The sequence below is a fragment of the Paramormyrops kingsleyae genome, chromosome 3 (genome assembly GCF_048594095.1).
Source record: "Paramormyrops kingsleyae isolate MSU_618 chromosome 3, PKINGS_0.4, whole genome shotgun sequence".
NCBI lineage: Eukaryota > Metazoa > Chordata > Actinopteri > Osteoglossiformes > Mormyridae > Paramormyrops > Paramormyrops kingsleyae.
Genome location: NC_132799.1, coordinates 18,369,133 through 18,390,821, shown reverse-complemented (window position 1 = coordinate 18,390,821; position 21,689 = coordinate 18,369,133). Strand labels below are relative to the sequence as shown.

Below are 21,689 nucleotides of genomic sequence, written 5' to 3'. Positions count from 1 at the left end.
CTCATTCATGGTAGCACTGTGCCAAACTCACGCATGTCAGTCCCTTAAAATCATATTGTGTGAACTGGTCAAATTTATTAGCAACACCAAATGTGAATGTCACGCCCACGGGGGCGGGAACGGACAGGTGCAACACCTCAGCGGCTGATTAACTCCCCTTAAAGGAAGGACACCATCAAACTTCAAACTGCGAAGTATTGCGCTGATGAAAAGAAGCCTTACTAAGCATTTCTCTGTCCTCAGTCTCCCTGCTCTCCCGTGCTTTGCCAGTTTACCTTGTGTAAGATCCTTACCTTTTGTGCCTTCCCTCCTCAGTCCAGCTCCCGATCCTGACCTACCTGTCCTGCTGAGCCCGGCTCCTCCTGTCCTCCTCCCCGCTTGTTCTCCTGTCCTGTGTTCACTCGTCGGACGGATCTCTCGGCTGTCGACCCTCGCTTACGGTCCACGACCACGATTATCGCCTGCTGTTCCTGGACCTGTCTGCCTGATCGCCCCCCCCGGGAGAAGCTCCCTTACCTCGCACAGCTGCTCCGATTACCCGGACGGTTGCGCTCTCCCTTTCTCGCCCTGCTGGACTGACGTTTGCCTGTATTCACCTGCCATCTGTTTCATTAAAACCCTGCTTTCCCTGCAGTACTGGATCCGCGTCTCCCTTCTTAGCCCAGTGTGACAGTGAACATCATTTTAGTTACCCGTGTTTAAACTGATATTTAAAGAAATTTATTTTTTAACTCCCACAGCATTATTAAAATCGTATTAAAATTTGTAACACAATTGATTTTGCCCCCCGCCCCTAATTTTTTTGTTCATCATGTATTTAAAAAACCATAGGGAAGTTGTAAAGCTGAATAAAACACAATTGCTTATCGGACACCACATACACATGAGTGTTTGTTTTATTATGATATTTAAATCATGGTGGAGGTAATGACACTTTTCTGCATCTTCATTAGCTACCACTGCTAATGAACAGAAATATCACTTGCAGCCAGAAGAATATGCAACAGTTGTTTCCTCATCTGGAAAAGAGCAACCAACCACATGTAAAGTAAGTATCTCCACAATTAGTGTGATATTGATTAGAACCAAGTCATTGCATAGTGCTCACAGTAATGAAATGTTCTTACTGGGCTGGTAGTAGTCATATATCCTGATAGTTGCTGCCTTAAGGTTCCCAATCTCCAGCTGCTGTACGAGTTCTAGGCTGTACGACAGAGGGCTCATTCTGGGTACCTGTGCAGAAGTTGAGATCCCAGATACTGTGGTTAGCTTCCTTTACCACAATGCTTCATACAAATACTTTACTCAAAGCTAACTGGTTACACATCAATCAATCGATCAAGACTTTATTTATATAACACTTTTCCTACAAACACGATGCAACACAAAGTGCTTTACATTATAAAAAGCATGTCAAACCACCCCTACTGCCAACCTAACCCAAATTATGTAAAATATAGGAACAAAAGGCATGAAAGAAAATTATAAATAATAATAAAAGACAAATAAAATAAAACAACACAACATAACACAACAAAATAAAAACAAGAACTGACAATAAAATAGAAACTAAAGAAAACAAAGTTAAATATGATAAAAGGAGGAAGAAAAAGTACAAGTAACTACAAAATTAATGTGTAAATGGTGGGATGTAAGAGGATAAAAATGGAACATTAAGGATAAAATAATAAAATAGAGATAAAGGATTAAATGTTCTGGAATAAAGAGAAATAAGTAAGGTATTAAAAGGAAGATAATTGAAAGCATAAACAATATACATAGGTAGACAAATAAGTAATAAATAAAGCTCACACATATAGATAAGTGGATAAATAAAGTTTAGGTAAATCAATAGAACTCAAACAAAAGCCTGATTCAAAAGGTTTGTCTTGAGTCTGCTTTTTAAAAATATGAACATTCTCTGATGCCCTGAGTCTCTGCTGCAATGCACCGCAAACAGGCAGTGCCGATCCGCTGAGCCAAAATGGTTGCATTTCAGGAATACAGTGCTTTCATAGCTTAGAACCTTCCAGCTGCTAAGCGGAGTGAACTCACCTCTTTCAGATACAGAAGAACAGAATCGTCATTACTGTCAACCCGTTCAATCATTTCAGCTCTTCTTAGCTATGGGTGAAGACATTTGGTGGTTTCATTTCTGTAGTATGGGTTTCATTTTCTCATATCGTCTTAGTTCGCATAACCTGCTCAAGGGACTAACCTCATTCAAGGACGTTTCATCCGGCACAAACCCAGAAAGAAGTTTTAGGTCAATCAACACCATGTTTGTGGTCTCCCGCATCCCATTATACCTGGAATGTAGGTTGTTTTTAGTGCGCTAATCCCAGGGTCACTGTCCTTTATTGCCACTCTTATTCCATGCCAAGTAACTGGACAAAGGCATACTCACTGGACCTGAAGGTTCAGCGTCAATGTTGCTCTAGGGCTACATTTGCTTTCCACAGTAGGGGTGATGCTGAAGGCAGACCTGACCACTGTAACTGGGACATTGTAACGTAGATTCACCTGTAAGGAAAGAGAGAAACTCCCATATCATGGTCATACTGTTATAGTATTCTACAGCAAGCTCCTAAACCTCTGGCGTTTTCTAACAACACGGCGCTGAGCTTGGTTCAATGGCAGCCTTACCTGCACAGACACACATAGAGTGCCCTGTGCCACAATGCTGTAGGATCCAGTGACATCCTGCAGTGGCCTTTCCTGGTATAGCAGCTTGTTGCTTGGATTCACATTGAAGATCAGTTGCTGTTTATTTGGTGACTGCACAGTCACTGTGCTGACACCTCCTGGATTTTGCGCAAGGGTTGAGTAGAGGGACAGCGCTTGTAGAGCTACCACCGTGTCCTGCACAGACACCATTTTTTTAGTGGAATGGGCAAGTCACTAATACAGAAAAGGCTGCTGCTGACAGACTTGACACAATACCTGCGTTGATGAAAAGCCACCATAAGCATTCTGCTGCCTTGCCAGCCAGCGGACGATCCTCGTGGCATAGCCCAAGTCCGCAGCAGTCAGTGGTGAGGCATTGAGCACAGCCAGCAGCACATATGAGGTCATCTCCACAGACAAGGGATCAGAAGTGACAGAGGATGACTGAGACCAGTACAGGGAGTTGCCTAAGACAGACAAGGGGTACTAAGACCAGTGCCTTCCTTGTGGGCAGAAACACCTTGTGATACCTTACCATTAGCTGTTGCCAAGCTGTTGAGGTGTGCCATCAGCTCAGCCCGTTTATCACGCTTTCCAGCCAGGCTAAAGGTATAGGCCATCAGGGCTGCTGTATAGGTGCTTCTCAGGTAGGTAGTGTCAGACATCAGACAAGCCAAACTGAGGTTCAGAGCTGGATTCTGTGAAAGGGTGAGAACAGAACAAGAACCATTAGAGACTGAGAGCAACTGTCCTTTAGAGAAGATTAGGCTGCATGGCATTTTGGTCATCTTAACACCAGAATTGCTGCAGAAGACCCTTTGGGTGGCATGCACAAGCAATAATGCAATACTCACTGATATGTGGCTTTCTAGGAAGGCTGCAGCAATGTAGGCAGTGAGTGTTACATCATCTGCTACGCCACCCTGCATGGCTGTGTGAATGAGCTTCCCTACGGTTTTAAAGCAGCCATCATTCTTCTGTGTTGTTAGCAACCATGCCACAGAGTCCTCATTGTTCTTGGGGTCAATGTAGATGAATTCTGCTGCCTCAGCAAAACACCTTACAACAAACGCAGTCAACCTGGGGGCAGGGCAGTGAGGAGGATTCAGTGGGACCTAGAGCCGCCTCATGGATCCAAACAATATACTTGCTCTGCCTTAAGCAGGTCTGAACTCACCAGTTACTCCCATTTCCCCCAGGAAAGGTGCTGTAATAACCACTGCTGTCCTTGTAGTTCAGTTGCCTCTGGTAACCTGGCAGTTTGAGAAAGGGAAGTTAAGCTTCTATAGACGGGGACAAGACTCACTGGCTGACTCTACATTGGCTTTGAGCAGCAGGGTCCTACCACTCCTCAGGAAGTCTGTCGCTTTGTTCAGAATAGCTGGGGTGAGTTGCTTAGTGGACTTCAGGTACTGCAGAATGTGTATGTCAGGAGCGAGGATAGCCATGTTCTGCTCACCACACCCATATGGCATGGACAGCAGATCGCCCATGTTCTGGAGGGCCCGGCCGAGCACATCACCTGCAACATGTTTAGGCAGACAGGGCAGTCCATCCGCTGCTGATGGGGTTTAACAAGTACCTCTTGTGACCTGTACTGCTATACCAATGGCATGCTTCAGTGTAAAGGCTGGAAAGGGTATAAGAATCAGCCAGTCTGGACGGCATGTTCCTGGTTAAATTTACCTGGTATGACCAGACCCTAGTGACACTACTAGGGAGCGACTTCACAATTCAAGGCTAAATGGCACTCCTTACCAAGGACTGAGACAGAAGCACGAGCAGATCCTGCCACCAAATATGCAGGGGGGTGCAACACAACTTCCTGTTTGACAGCTGTTCCTGTGTGTGAGACAAAGATTGCTGCCTTACATAAGAGTACATGACTTTGTGCACCATCCCACAAGCCACCCATGCTGACCTGACAGATAAGTTACTGCACAATTGACAAGGATGGAAACACATTTACAAGGCTTCCCTTAGGCTTAATTGCCCATGTGTAGGACATGAGCCTCACAACTTACCATTAGGACACAACAGCCAGCTGTAACTATCAGTTCTCTCTTGTCCCTCTGCCTGTAGGCAATGACAATGAAAAGTCTCAATGGTCTGAGCATTGCATGAGGCAGTAGAAACCACAGCTGAATGCTAGTACTGGTGAGAGCTCATGAATGTGACCTTCATTACTTAATGGGCATTTTAAATCCAAATATGGGAATGAAGTTTTAGATTCCTACCTTGACAAGCAAGGTGCGTACTATGGTATCAACACGACCCTTTCCCGGCATTATTGCGGTCTTGTACATGCAGGTTCCGGCCGAGGCTTCTGCACGGACAGACACGTTTACAGCCCCTGCGGAAAGAGTGTGGAAGTTCAGACATGCACAAGGGCTGCCAGTATTGTCAGAATTTTGTGACTTTATTTGGCAAAGTCTTACCAAGGGCTGAGCTTTGCAGATTCCACTTGAACGTCTTTGTCTCACTGGCACACACACAGGAGGTATACTGACATTGAGCACAAGGTTCCAGATTGTATTCTTTGGATGGAAGTGCAGTCACCTTCACCTGCCAGAGTAGAACCATTTATGAACCAAAAACCCCACCCAAAAGCAACTACGTTTGAGCCACAGTTGCTATAGGCATACCACAATGCAGTCCGAGAGGTAGTTGTAGACTGTTGCTTTCAGCACAAAACGCTCCCCACGGATGATTGAGTACGGTAGAGTCAAGTCAAGGAAAAAGGGCTGGAAAACCGTAAGCGTTACTGGTGGAGCAAGGCCCAGACCAGTCTCAGACAGGCAGAAGGCACACGTGTCCCAGGTGGTAATTGTATCAGGGGCCGTTACTGGAACAACAGTGGACCCAGATGTCCTGTAAAGTAAGGCTCCAGTTTGTTGTGGCAAGATTCTTGGACTATTTGAGCAATGTGTCATTGAAGGGCCTGCATTTGACCAAAAAGCCAACAAAGCAGCCTTGGAAGCTTAAATTCCATAGCCAAAGCAGCCAGATTGATGCCTTTGTGTTGTACATACCCAACTTTCACAAGAGTCCAGATCCAGGTTTCTGGAAAGAAAACTCGCACCGTTTCTAGTGGCATCCCCGCAGCAACGCTGGGTCGATCTTCCGGTTGTTTCGCCATAGCATACACTTTAGAAAAAGTTCAGACATTATTCAGTTGATACTGCAGGTAAGCTAACTGAATTCAGGGTCAAGACTGCACCTTACTTATAGGTCCTCCAAAGCCATAATTGTATCTTCTCCCTTTGAAGGTCAAGCAAGATGGCATCGATACAAGTAAATTAGTTGCCAGCTTTAGTCCTGCATTCTGTTGGGCAATAAGACAGACTTTACAACCATTGTTACGGGAACCTACACATACCCACAGTGTGAGCAGAAATGTCCATTCACAGCTGGGTTCTCCAGCCATAACATTGCAACTTGGACCAGGCAGGGTGTGGACAGCTACCTGAAACACGCTTCGGGTGTCTACTTCCTGTGGCCATAGGGTGCGCTTTGGTCTTACTTCCAGGCACACCTCAGGGTCGTCTGCAATGTAATAGTAGTTCTCTTTGGCTGGTAACATGTTGTAGATCTGGTACAGTATGAGGGAAGTTACTCAAGGAAACCCCTGCAGTTCCACACAGTTTATATTAGATTTAAATTCTACTAGCATAAGAGGCTTGTGTGCAAATCAAGGCGGTAAATCACAATTCTAAGCAGAGTACTGGTAGATCAACCTTGTCTGCATCCAGTCTGTTCTTGGGATCCAACAGCAGCACACTCTGATCCACGACAGACAGGCCACACAGGGCACCTGGGTTAGCCATGACCTTCATTCCAATACGTTCCCCAGGAACAGATGTGTTGGGAGTGAATGCCACAGAGACCTGGAACAGGAGCTACAGTCTCAGATTCCCCTCCCGTTAGGAAACAGTTCTACAAAAAGGCCTCCCATTGTTTGGGGGAGGTTATCCACCTACTTTGTGTTTAAAACATTTCTCAGTAGGGAAATCCATGCTTGCAGCAATTGCAGTTCCACTGGGCAGAACTGTATACACCACAACCCGCACCATGGGGGCCAGCTCAGGAGCCACATCGAGCATGAAAAACACCTCACCATTAGTATCTGGGGGAGCGAGACGGAAAAAAAAAGTTGGTGGGGGGTGTAACTTACAAGTCTAATACAGGTGCCACACATGGCTGTAACTCACGAGTTCCTTGCCACATGATGTTTGCAAACCCATACTTTACAATGGCTCCTTTGGAAAGGACCTGAAAGAGTCCATGTCACTGGATCAGTCTGCTTTCCATATTAGTCAGTACAACAATGGATAAAAATGAGTAAAGGCTGAAATCACTCACCAGATATACTATTGGCAGGGCACCCCCAGCCATCTCCTCAGCTATTGTATAGTGAATATTTATTGGTACCACTGTTCCGCATCTCAGTGGCTTGTCCTTATTCTGTACTGCTAAAGAGCTTTGAAGTGTAGCTTCAGTCTTTTGAGAAATAGTTTGCATTGCATCCTGGTAGAAAACCGTATGTGGCCAGTACAGGACATCAGCAGATGGAGGATAGTAAGATGCCTGATAAAGATTACACAACACAATTATAGGGCTATTCCAGAACTGTAAAAAGGACCAAGCAGCACAAGAATAAAGCTTACTTTTAGCTGAATTGTGTCAGATACCCCAGCCAGGCTGACTGAGAACTTGGCCATGCCATCCTGGTCAGTGGTAACATTCAGGAGCGACACACTGGGCTCCTGAAAGTCTTTATATACGTATACAGTCTTGCCAGCTATTGCTGTGTTATTGTAATCCACCAGTTGTACCTGGGAAAGGACGATGGGTTGACTGGCTGCACCAATGCATTATGGTGAGCTCTTCACATTTTTGCAATACTTACTTTGCCATTAATGCCTGATGATCCAGGCTCATAAGTATCAGGGGTGTCAACAAATGTTATTCTTCCAGCAATATAATTGATGCTTATGCTAGCTGCTCCAGGCAGGGAAATGCCTGACAAGAAAAGCAACCTTAGGGTGAGACACCCTGGCCAGAAGACAAGCTACCACTACATTAATGCTGCCTCCCCGCTCACTACATATGTAATTGTGATTAGCATTTGTCCAAGTGCCAATGTGTAGTCAAAAGTACTTGCACACACCAGTTCCTTGTTCTTCTACATTTGCTGTAAGTGAAAGGGTGTCCTCGTAGCCATCTTTGAAGTCGAGAAAAAATGTCATGTTGAAGGCACCAGAGGCACAACCGTGTTTATCCAACTGAAAGAGAAGAGCAAGAAGTTTAGGCAACAGTAAGACACAATTGCAAAGTAATAGCTGTTCAAAATGACTCACCTGCACAGAGCGGGTTTGACACTGGCTGGAGATGTCCTGCACCCATGAATAGGGAGGCCGGCACAGTTGTAGTTTTGCATTCCCCGCCACAGGTTGTCCATATGTATAACTGAGAAGGAAAGTGCCCTTACTTGAAATACAGAGTAAAGTAGCGGACAATCCGAAGTTGACCTTAAGCACAGGTATGCATCATAACGTGTCTTTTGGGGCCAGAGCTCACATGATTCTACCCAGGTTGTCAAAAAGCATCAGTATAGTATTACAACTGAGAAATCCAGTAGAGTCAAGATGGCCAGAATGTACAGGCAAACTCACATTCCACAAACAGCAACACTAACTTGAGGCTCCACAGCATTGACCTCTGTTGGAGCTTTCACGGTCACCTCAAACCTTGGCAAGACTAAGAAAAAAGCAAATTCAGTTAAGTGTCAGGGTGCAACTCATGGCAATTTCAGGACCAACAATGTTACCAGGGCAGAAGGATGACTCACCATACTCCATGACCACGAAGCTCTGCACTGTTTTTTGTTCACCAATTGAGACAATCAGGCTGTAAGTGCCCACTGGTGCTTCAGAGCTCAAGGGAAATGAGAGCTGCACAATTTTGTCGTTGGAGCTGACATTCAGCCACTGACCTATCCGGTTACTGTTAACATCCTGAATGAGCAGGGACCCTTTAGTTATAACAGTCTTCCACTCGAGAGCTGGCAGTTCATAAAGCAAATCGTAATCTTACCTGCAGCTCCACTATGTCATACTGTAAAAGAAAAAGTACCCATCAGTTTAATATGGACTACGGCACACATTAGACCACCAAGCACACAATCAAGGATTCCATTTTCTGAGGCTATGTACCACTGACTGAAGCATGCTGCCTTTAGCAGAACTGAATAGACTGCATTTGTCAGGCATGTCCCCCCCCCCCCCACCACCTTGAGAAAGATGGGAGTGTCACCAGTTTCTTACTTTCTATAGGTTACTCACAGCTTTAGTGTGACCTCACCCGAGTCCAGTTCTACCACTATCCAAAAAAACACCCATTTAAGACAAATAAATTGTATGAATCATGAATTATTAGTCAGATCTTACCCATTGAACGATAGGAACAAACTCTGTATTCATGGTGATGACCCTGAAATTCACTGAAGACAAAGGAAAATGCATTGAAAGTTATCTAAGTGCATGGCTGCATGCAACTTTATCTATGCATCAGGGTTGGGGCCATTCCGGAATGCATTGATAAATTCCAGTCCAAATCAGGAAATGGAACTGGAGTTGGAACTTAAATCTCCCTGAAATTCAAATTCAACTCCAATTCTGTTCCCTGTAGTTTTTTTTTCCAATCCCAGTTCCATTTCCTGATTTGGACTGGAATTGATCAATGCATTCCGGAATGGCCCCAACTCTGCTATGCATATCCCTGCTGATCCCACACTGAAAGCTAAATGCACACACCTACACAGCACATTGTAATATATGTCCATAAAATGTTGAGCATGTATGGAATAACACAATGATTTGAAATGCACTTTACATACCCATCTGTCCTGGCTTGTAGACTGGTTTGTCAGTCTGAATGAAGGTTATGGGAAGGACTGGTTTGAACAAGACCTTGCGTTCATCTGCCAGCTGAAATGCCTTCCCTTTTACTTCCACCCTAATGGTCTGGACAGAATCCTTTTCCACATTAGGAGCCTAATGTGTAGAAAGAAAACATGCATCATTTAACACCTAATACCTGTACTATTCCAAGCTGCTGGGTAAGTAGATAAATTGCAGATGTTTTCATTTAACCTTTCTCCTGCATCATCCAGGAATAAGGACAACTGGATAATTGGTGGGACTGACCTTAAAGTCAATGCATTGAAACATAGCAGTGTCTGTACTCTCCTTAAACAGGATTTTACTTTCATCATTATTGTTCAATAGTACAGTCATGAGCAGAGTCTCATTTGGGTAAAGGAGACTGGCGCAAAGTGTAGCCTGGGAGTCAGCATCAATCACAGTCGGAAAGGTCACGAAGAAGGCCCTGTGGAAGGATACCAGGGCAGTTCTTTTAAAAGCCTACAGAGTACCTGTTATACATATTAAAATTACAGACGTTCTTTATCGTGACAATGATGCATTTATAGATTATAGAGCACTGCCTATAGGTAAAATACGCAAAACGAGTTTACATAATTAATGCTTCTAGAAAAGAAAATCAGTTGATGGAAGATAATAACTAACTTTAATTCGCTTAGGAAGAATTACATCATGTCAGACCTACAGGCATGGATGTTTAACTTACGGATCTGTTGCGCAGCAGGAGTATGACAGTAAAACTGCAGCAAGTATAAACTGCCACATTTTCAGAGTGATATGTTATTTTCCACGAACCACGGTCAAAAGTAACACTCAGACCAGTTCAAGAACTATTATGTAATGCTTAAACAGGGCTGGACCAACGCATGTATTACCCACATCGTCAAACCGATAGCCTTTTCCATTGGTAAGCTTCGAATGACTTAATGCTGAACAACCAAAATTGGGCGGGTCAGGGTGCCTTTCTCTCTCTCTCTTCTATTTGTGCCTTTGAATATGTGGTTAATATTTGTTTCTCACGGTATAAGTATATACTTATACTTTGCATTTTACTGAACTGAATTAAATAATCACGTAGATACCCGAATTTTGTAATAATATAATTGCTGACGACTTGTGGTTCGGGCCCTAATTGAGGTACAGTAACAAACAGTATAAATAAATCGATCAGGTTAATAAAAAACGCTGTAATCAAGGTAATATTTCTTCTGTCACAAGCAGGGGTGTAGGAACTGGGTATTTGATTTGACTTCATTTTTACCTCATATACTGTACATAGTTTTTTGCCTTCATTTTATTAAGTGTTGTCCCCCCCTAATATCAGACTCTCTCCAACGCCATTTATCATGAGGATAATACGTACATGACATGTTCAAAAATACGATTGTGTTATATTTGTTTTATTATCACGCGTAGATATGTGAATTAAAAATGATGTCGAACAGAAGGGGATCGTCAAGGATAAAACCGATGGGAGGAATCGACCGCGCGGTCCGGATCCAGTTGCCTTTCAGTTCGTCAGTTGGTGACCACCGCTATGCTAGAGTAAGTCTCCAGATGTGTGCCGATGTGATGCACATCATGCACCTGAATCTCTTCTGTGTAAGTATGTTTTGACACACATTGCGCATATTTTTATTAATGTTAATAAAAATGATACCGGTTTGATCGAAAGATGTTTTGTATTTTCTTGAGCATTGCGGTTTCAGGTACTGAAAAACTTCGACTTTTTAATCTATATCGCGTTTGAGGTGTCTGCTCAGGTAAAGGTTTATGGGTGAGTCATCTGACAATGTAGCATAGACAATGCATTCATTCTTTCTTCCTTCATGTTTGGCCTATTTGCACTGCAATTATTATTAATGCATTTACTTGAAGGGTGCGACGAAGATTAGTCATCTTGCTTTGTGCAGCGAGAGTCAAGAAAAATGCAGACGATTCATTTCTGAAACAGACGGTCAGATCATCCGCTCTGTAAATGTGTGCTGCTATAAAACTATGGCAGGGGTCTCCAACCTTTTTACCTCTGAGAGCTACTTTTACAAAATTAAAATGGCCGAGAGCTACTCATTTTCGTAACATTTATTCTCATAGCTTATTTCAACCCAAACAAACTGAATAAGCTTATTTACCTGAACATTAACTAAATCTTAGCTTCCGCAACTCACATTTTGTATTAAAACAACACAAAAAATATTTAGTTCACTGCATCTGTATTGTGTATTTCTGTATGCATTTCTTTCTAGTGTATCTCACATTATTAACTGAAACTTGAATGCTGTCAAAACAAAACTATGCAATTACAAATACACAGATATTGTTAGTTATCCACTAATTGCTATCATTTTGTTATCTGTCCACATGTCACTGTATCACTTAACAAGAGTATTCACATGTCCACTGGGAGTCAACAAGAGAGGTGCATGGTGGAGTGTAGCCACTAATTAGGTTCACTCTTATGGAGTCATTTAAATGTTCATCTGTCAGTCTTGTTCTGAGCTTTGATTTCATGACATTCATGTCAGAAAAGGCTGACTCACAGAGGTATGTAGACCAAAACAATGCAGACATTTTCAGAGCTGGTGAAGATTCTTATAGTTACTTGGCTCTACTAAGCTCCAGAAATGTTGAGAATGCTGTTGAGACTTAAGTTGCACATTATTTTGAAGGTTTATAACCTCAATTTCAATTTCTACAGGATCAACACAGAAAAGTTCAGCCATCTGTCCTGAAATCTCACTTATGTCCACATCCATGAAGGGGTTGGCCATAAATGTCACACAGGGCTCAAGTTTCTCAAAGTCACTGAATCTGTCTGCAACCTCCTGTGCAAGCCTTGACAAGAGGTCACAGTACTTGGAAACATTTAAAACACTGGCTGCACCCGTGTGACTTTCCAACATCTTTGAGACAGAGGGGAAGTGCTGAAACCTTTTGTTTTTCACTTACTGAATGTACAATGCCAGTTTTGCACTGAACACCTTAACAGCACTGATCATGTCAGATATTTTTTTATCTTTGCCTTGCAACTGTAGGTTCAGGTGGTTAATTTTCTCAGTTACATCTGTCAGAAAAGCAAGATCAAGTAGCCACTCTGCATCAGGTAATGGGCTGGTACCCTCCTCCCTCGTTTCCATAAAAGCCTTGATTTCACCCAGCAAGGAAAGAAAGCGCTGTAGTATCTTACCCCGACTGAACTATCTGACTTCAGTGTGGAGGAGGAGATCCCCGTACTCTGCAGAGCATTCCTCCAGGAACAGCTTGAAGCTCCGGTGTTGCTTTACCTTTGCTCAAATGGAGTTGATGATCATAACAACAGGCGCCATGACATGGTCAAATCCCATAACTGTTGCGCATATAGCCTGTTGATGAATGATGCAATGATAGTTCAGAAACTTGGGAAAGTCCAGGTCCGCTTTGCAGTGCGCAATAAATCCCGAGTGACGACCTGTCATAGCAGGTGCTCCGTCAGTTGTCACAGACACCAGTGTTTCAACTGGGATTTTTTTCTCTACAAAGTAGTCTTTCACTATGTTATAAATATCAACTCCCTTGGTTGTAGTTTTCAGTGGAAGTAAGGTCAAAAACTCTTCTTTGGTGGAAAAGTAATCAAACACCATCCAAATGAACACAGCAAGCTGGGCTGTATCACTCATCACACTGAATGTAAACCATTTCCACCTGTTCATGTCCGATTCCAGCTGTTTTCACTCTCCTTGCCACAGTATTTGAACCAAATCGTACATCGGCAATAGTGGACAAAATTTCTGTCTTACTTTTATGGTCCCTGAATAATGTTTCAGCCATCGCGGTCATAGCCTCCTTTGCAATCCCGCCATCGGTAAAGGGATTTTTGTGCTTCGTTAAGATGTGCGCCACTTTAAACGAGGCCTTTGTTGCTGCATTGGCCTTCTTTTTAAGTTTAGTGAACAGAGACTGTCATCTTTGAAGCGTTGCTTTCAGCTCCTTTATCTTCTCCTTTCGTAGATTGCTACCTTCAGGAAAGTCCTGTGAAAAGTAGCTGTGGACCTTGGTGAAATGGCACTCCATGTTACATCTTTTACCGACTGACACTCTTGCACCGCAGATCAGACATACACACTTGTCATTTACATTTGTGAAACAAAACTCTGTTTCCCACTCTTCATGAAAATAATACGTTTTCAGCCTCTTATTGGTATGGCTACCTGCTGCAGTCATGGTTGCTGCCCATCTCACATCTTCACCCCTGACTCATGCTTGACAGCAGCACAACTGTTTGATTGACAACTAATGGGCAAATAATGATTTAGTGTAAGAAGGGGGTGGATATGATTGGATATACATGCAAGTTGGTTTTCCGAGTGACTAATCAAATTTGACTGATCAAGTTTTCAAATGTATGTAGATTCGTTAACCCTTCGGCGAGTTACTTGGAGAGGGGTTGTGAGCTACTGGTAGCTTGCGAACGACGTGTTGGAGACCCCTGGATTATGGTATCAGATCGCACACTGGAATAATAAATAATGTGATTGCGCTTATGAAAGATTTATTACACTATCATATGTATGAAGTACAGGATGCAGTAAAATAAAATGAAATTCTTATTTTCGTATAATGCATAAACAAGTCATATACCTTATGAAAGGCAAGGACCTAGGCCGATAATCCGTAATAGAACAAGCAAAATAATGTTGCGTAAGGAAGTAAAATAAATACAAATAAAATGAAAGAATAAAGATAGATCTTTATTGCTGTTCCTTTATTGCTTTTTACGTATTGCTTTTGCTTTTTCTTGAAGGGCCAAGCTGTTAATCAGCTGGCTTTGGGCTGGCCTTCCTACCAGAACGTGCCTCCTTAGGGATCCGTCCAACTTCCCAAATGACCAGTGAACCATGGACATTTACAGTATATATTTCACCAATTGGATTTTCTAACATTTTTTGTAGAAACTTTTTTTTTTCTTATTCCTAATGCATCTGTTTCTGTTTATTAGAAGAACTCACCAATGCTATGCTATGACTCCATATAAAGAAGTTGTCATGGTTGTGTCAAGGTCAGCGCCCATCCATCCCTGCCCTTATGTCACTTCCCTGCTTGGCCATTAGGTGTTGCTGGCTATCCTGTTCCCTCCTGTCTCTATTCTAGACCCATGTGTGTTTTCCCTACTTCTTGGAGTGCTGCATAACTTAATAGGCTGAGTGTGTGGTACACATGCTATAATTCTGTAGTTATGGGGTTGAGGCCTGCTTTCCTTGTTTATTGGTTTTCCTTGTAATTATTAGTCCTTTGCTTTTGGTTTATCCTACTTGTATCTGTTTTAATTCTGTTTTGCTTGTGTTTGCATTCCTAGTCCTTCCTAGTGTTAGTCCTCAGTGTTTGTCTATGCTCCCTAGTTCCTGTCTTTATAATTTACTTCACCTGTTGTTGTTGTGCAATTAATTCATTCATTGGATTGGCCTCACCTTCTCCTTGTTGCCCCCAGTGTTCTGTATAGCCACACCTGTCCCTTGTTAGTCATTTTGTTCAGTGTATTTAATAGGGTTGCCAACTGTCCCGAATTGTCCGGGACATCCTGAAATAAGGGTGATTTTGATTCGCCCCTTCAGTCACGGGACAAATCAAAATCACCCTTATTTCGGGATGTCCCGGACAATTCGGGACGGTTGGCGACCCTAGTATTTAAGTGCCTGCCTTTGTCTTGCTCTTTAGTCAGTTATTGTTTATATATATATTTACAAACAAACAAACAAACCAACCAACCTTTTTTGTCACCGAGCCACCAGTGGATCATCACATCCCCCCCATCTATGCCACCACATCGTGCCATAACAGGTCGGCGTCTATCCGACACTGTCTTGTGTGTTTTGTTGTGACTATCAGGTATTGCTGATCGTCCTGTTTCCCCCCTCCCTCTTCAGCCCTAGTGTGTTTTTTTTATCCTTTTGTTCCCGTGGCTGCTGTGTAACTGTGGGCTGAGTGTGTGGGTCAGAACCTGGACCCTCTGGTCGAAAGTTCGAAGCTGGCTGTTTTTTTCTTTCCTTAGTGTTTATTATGTTTACCTGATTTAGCTATACACTGCCCATGCCCTGTTTAATTCTGCTTTGTCTGCTTATACATTTGTTTTGAGTCCTTTCCAAGTGTTGTAACCCATAATGTTCTTAGATCTGTGCTTGTTAATTATGTTTCACCACCTGTTGGCTTTCTGTGTATTCATGTGCCTGCTCTCACTCTGTTAGTCAGTCATTGTTCATGTTACTGCATGTTTGTAGCTTTGGGCTCTTACCTTGTGTTACTTTTGTGGTTTCTCCTAGGTAGTGCTTGTTTTTTCTGTTTTGGTATTAACCTCTTGAGGTCTCGTTTTGTAATCTCCCCCCCCACCCAGCTTATGCTCATTGTTTGTGGCATTTATAAGCAAAGGACTGATGATCAGTCATTGCAGTGATGCAATCAGATTCCAGCCATACACCACTCCCTATTGTTAGCTATATATTTTTCACCTTGCTTATTTTCAAAGCTTACACAAGTATAAAATGAAAACATTTTCCACTTCCACTGCTATATACAGCAGGGCTATTCAATTCAGGCCCTCGATTCCAAATACAGGCCTTGTTTTCAGTTCTCCCAGGTAGTTAAATAATTACTGATTCTGATTGGTCAGAGGCTTCACACCTGGCTCACAGGTGAAGGAAGGCTGGAAAATCAGCAGGGCTTGGCCCTTGAGGACCGTGAGTTGAATAGTCCTGATATACAGGCTCAGTCAGCCACCTCTCAAACCAAATGGCTTTATTGGTAAATAACACAGGTCTACAAAAAAAAAATGTTTTTTTTCAGGTGCCAAGGGTTTTTGAATGGATTTAGGGTATTTTGAGGATGCTGAATTCAAAAATGAATTTTGAATAATCCACTTTTTTGCTGAACTGGGTCTAGTTTTTGAGATAATGGACATCCATGAAAATAATGCATTCCCCCAATGCAACTTGTGTGAGATAACAAATGCAATAGCTTTTGGTCTGTCTTTTGACTCTTTAACAGTGTCTTAGGTCAGTGGTTCCCAAAGTAGGGGTCGCGACCCTCTGGAGGGTCGTGAGACATTGAGGGGGGGGTCGCGAGATGATTTCCAAGAAATCAAATAATTTTTTTTAAACTATTAGAAATAACATTTTATCAACATTTTAACATTTTATATTAACATTTTATCCATAACTAACAAAAGATAAAAGCTAGTAGTTAATAGTTACATTTAAAAAAAACATGCAAATTAAAAAGCCATCAGCCTTTCAAATTTTTTTCCATTTGATCGCGACCCCTGAGGTGATTACGACAGAATAACGACACATCAATAGCGTCAGTTGCAGCAGAATTTACAGCACCATGTTAAACATTCCGACATGTGCACGTAACGTGTAGGTAATTTTCATCGCTTTATGCTTAGGATATTATTTTTGTTGAAATGAAATGTTGGTTAATATCGACCAATGACAACGCAGATAGGCCAGCGGAGGAAAGCGGAGAAGCACCACCATCAGAAAGCCCATCGTCCTCAGGTACGGAAAGAGACCGGCGTGTGCATAAAGAGGACATCCATAAACAGTCGGCTCAGCCTTACTCCAAGTGTCGAAATTATCGAGAGGAATTTATCCAGTATGGATTCACATGCATCATCGTCAATAACATACCGCATCCCCAATGTGTGGTGTGCACTGAGGTGCTTGCACATGAAAACCTAAAGCCTGTAAAAATGCTACGACACTTGAAAACTAAGCACCCCTCCCTTGCTACTAAACCAGTAGATTTTTTCTGGCGAAAAGGAGCGAGTGTTACAAGGCCAAAAGAAAGTCCTAACTAAACAAACAACAATCCCCGCAAAAGCTCAACAGGCATCATATGAGGTGGCATATTTAATTGCACAGGCAAAAAAGTCACACATGATCGGGGAAACCCTCGTTAAACCCGCTGCTATAGCTATAAGTCGGGTTATGCATGGGGATAAACTAGCCCGGGAGCTAGAATCAGTGCCGCTGTCTAACAGGACTGTTGCCCGGCGTATCTCTGACATGGCCCAGGACATAAAGTGTCAGCTGGTGGACAGACTGAAGAAAGGGAAATATGCTTTACAGTTAGACGAATCCACAGATATATCAAACTCTCCCTAGCTGCTTGTATTCGTCAGATACAGTTTTGATGGAAAACTTAACAAGGACATTCTGTTTTGCACCCCACTGGAGGGAACATGCACAGGCGAGGACATTTTCACAAAACTTGACAACAAACTAAAAGAAGATGGACTGTCTTGGAGCGAGTGCGTCGGTGTGTGTACCGACGGTGCTGGAGCGATGCTGGGGAAAAAGAAAGGTCTTAAAGCAAGAGTCTTACAAGTGGCGCCTCATGTAAAATTCACGCATTGTATTATACACAGAGAAGCTCTTGCGTGCAAAACACTTGACCCAGAACTTAAACGTGTTCTTGAGACTTTGATTAAAATGGTCAACTATATAAAAGCGCGTCCACTCAATATCAAACTGTTTGCCACTAACACTGTAACGAACTGGGATCGGAGCATGAGTGCTTGCTTTTCCATACAGAAGTCAGGTGGCTTTCGTGAGGAAATGTGCTCTGCCGCCTGTTTGAGCTGCAGGACAAAGTGCGCTTATTTCTGATGGAGCATGGGTCCCAGCTCGCTGATCACCTCACTGATCCTGACTGGTTAACAAGGCTAGCGTATTTGGCTTGCATATTTGAAAAACTGAATAGACTTAATATGTCATTGCAAGGTGAGAACACACACATAATTTCGCTAAATGATAAAATCCACGCATTCAAGGGAAAACTTGAGTGCTGGACTGAGCGAGTTGAAATAGGAAGGATTGATATGTTTTCTGAGCTGGATGAATTCATGGAGGAAAACGAACTGAGTGTTAACATAGTGAAGAAGTCTATCACATCCCACCTTCAAGCCCTCCTGGAACACTTTAACAGGTATTTCCCAGAGGAAACAGCTCCAGAACAATATGACTGGATAAGGTCACCATTCACTGTAGCGAGGGCAAATCATCTGACATCAGACATTGGTTGAACTGTCATGCGACCGAACCTTGAAGACAGTGTTTAATTCCAAGACTCTGGATGAGTTTTGGATTTCAGTCGAGAAGGAATACCCACAACTATCTAAGGCCGCTATGGATGTACTGATGCCGTTTTGCACTACCTACTTGTGCGAAAAGACTTTTTCGTCACTCATGTACATTAAAAATAAATACAGGTCGCGACTGAACGTGGAGGATGATCTCCGAGTCGCGGTCTCCAAAATTAACCCAAGAATGGACTTGCTGTGCTCCAAGCATTGTGCCCACCCATCTCATTAGGTGAGGTGTTTTGTTGAAATTAAACGAATGAGTAAATAACAATTAAAAAAAAAGTTATATGGTTGTTAGAGCGTTGTGTTCTTTTGTGTTGTCATGCTCTTGTTTGGATAGGATATTTTGTTGAAATTAAACAAATGAGTAAATTACTATTAAAAAAAATTATATGGTTGTTAGACCATTGTGTTCTTTTGTATTGTCATGCTCATGTTTGGATAGGCCTATTGGCGCATGTGCACCGTTGCGCGCAACATTTGTATATTTTAACCACTTCCGAGGATAGTGGGGGTCACAAGTCACTGGCACGGTTATTTTGGGGGTCGTGAGCTGAAAAGTTTGGGAACCCCTGTCTTAGGTAATGAAATGAATGATGAAGCGTTGAAGGAGAGTCTGAAAATAAAATTAGTTAAGTTCACTTGTGCGTGTTTGCATGTTCATTTATTGTTGTTACTGTGGTGGTGAATATTTACCCAGATGAAATCTGCCAAGTCCTTTCAAAGGAAGGGCATCATGGGAACACCTGTCTGGTATTTAGCCAGAAATAGTTTAAATGCTCATGATAGGGCCATGAAAAAATGTAGTTTGGCCAGAAGAAGGGGATACATTCAGGCTTCACAAATGCAGTCAAAAGAAGATGCCCCTGGGTTTTTCACCTATTTTGACTTCACCAAGTCTACATATTTCACAATAGAGGGCCAGACTTCCAATGCTCGTTTGACAGCTGGCAAATTTTCAAGCCACTGATGGCCACAGAAAGGTAGAGGGAATCTTGAGGATGATGTTGCAGCTGTGAAGTCCTCTCTTCTGGCTGGTGCAGAGTGGAAAAGAAAATGTAGTGCTTTGAGCATTTTCTCCACCATTCACACTTCAAAACCAGTCTTTAAGGGTATGTAGGCCACAACTTCCTACAATTACTGTGTCCCAGCAAATTGCTCACCACAGTGTGAATGTCATCATTGGACGTACAGTATAGGAGTGATGTCAGCTAACCGTTTGCAAAGCCCATAGCACTTCTGCTTTCAGTGTGTCGGTTGAGGAGAATGTACTGATGACATTGCTTGTCGGGGGATCCGGAGACACTGCCAAAGCAGGTGTAGGCCTATCTGTAGAGGTTATACTTGCAGGACTGGCAAACAATTGAATGGGGATAATTGTTGTCTGACTGTCGACAAAATGCTTGTGCTTCTCTCCCCTGATATGTGAGTCAATGGCTTTAGAGCCCATTGTTGCCAGTTTGATTACTTTTTTACAAAGGTTGCATCGCGCTTCGTAGACATTAGTCGTCTTTTTCAACCAGCCACGGTACTTTTTTTTTTTTTGAAGCATTGACATTACTAACAATTACTAATTAATATTGTATTAATTAATCAAATCATACATAACTTTTTCCTGTCACTGTTACAGTATATATTTTTTATTTTCTTTTTTGTATGATGTTAGACTGTTTATATACTAGTGTTTAACTATTAAATATCTCAGAAACTAGAGCCAATCTGGAAAAACCTAAGTCATATTCTTAATCAGCACCACAAACTTAATATAAAACCATTCTGACAACATTGGCACCAAAATCACTGTATTCCAGTGTAAAGCTTAATTGGATTATGACGGCAAAACAGCTCGTTGAATCAGGACGGTTCCAACTCCAGCCTCGGAGGCGTCCACCTCCAGCTGGAACGGCAATTCCAGCTCGGGGTTGCCAGAAGGCCTGTTTCAGGTTCTCAAAAGCAGTTTCTGCCTCAGGTGTCCATTGGAGGCGGGATCTGGCCCCACGAGTGAGAGTGGTGAGAGGGGCTGCCACACGGCTGAAATTTCAAATACAGTAAATCGACGGTAAAAATTAGTGAAACACAAGAACCGCTGGAGCTCCTTCAGGGTGTGGGGTTGGGGCCATTCCTTGATGGCGGTGATCTTCCCCTCCTCCATGGCCACGGCCCCCTGCTGGAGGTGGTGGCCCAGGAATCGTCAGTGCGTCTGATGAAACTCGCATTTCTCCCCCTTGACAAATAAATGATGTGCATGGAGGTGTTGCAAGACTTGCCAGACGTGTTCTATATGCTGGGACAGGGAAGCAGAATATATAAGTTTATCGTCTATGTAGACGATTATGAACCGGTTAATCATGTCCTTAAACACCGTATACATAAAGCTCTGGAATATGGACGGGTATTAGCCAGGCCATAAGGCATAACCCGGTATTCATATTGTCCTGTATTTGTGATGAAGGAAGTTTTCCATTCATCACCACGTCGTATCCGTATCAAGTTGTAAGTATTTCGCAAATCTAATTTCGTAAACACGGTAGCCTCGCTTACCTGTTCCAAAGCTGACAGGATCAGGGGTAAAGGCTCATGGCGTTTTACTGTGATGGCATTTAGAGCCTGGCAGTCGATACAGGGTCGTAAGCCGCCATCCTACAGTGATGGGAAAAGTAGAGGGACGGATAATATCCTGCTTCAGGGCCTCTCAGATGTAGGCCTCCATTGCCTCCTCCTCAAGCTGGGACAAGGGGTAGTGACATCTCTTGGGAAGTGGCGCACCCTCCAGGAAGTCGATAGCACAGTCACATTCGCGATGAGGAGGGAGCTGGAAGGAAAGAGACCTACTAAACAGATCCATGAAGTCCGAGTACTCAGCTGGGATGATTCTCTGGGGCCGGACTTTCTACTAGGGACACCTGACACGGCAGGGAGAGACATTGGGAAAAACAAGTAGAAGACCAAGAGCGAAGCTAACC

At 43.0% G+C, this 21,689-nt stretch overlaps 1 pseudogene; it reads right to left on the bottom strand.

Annotated features, from left to right (window-relative positions):
• Nucleotides 1–888: 888 nt before the first annotated feature.
• On the bottom strand, nucleotides 889–10,475 carry LOC111853431 (alpha-2-macroglobulin-like protein 1; annotated as a pseudogene).
• Nucleotides 10,476–21,689: the final 11,214 nt, after the last annotated feature.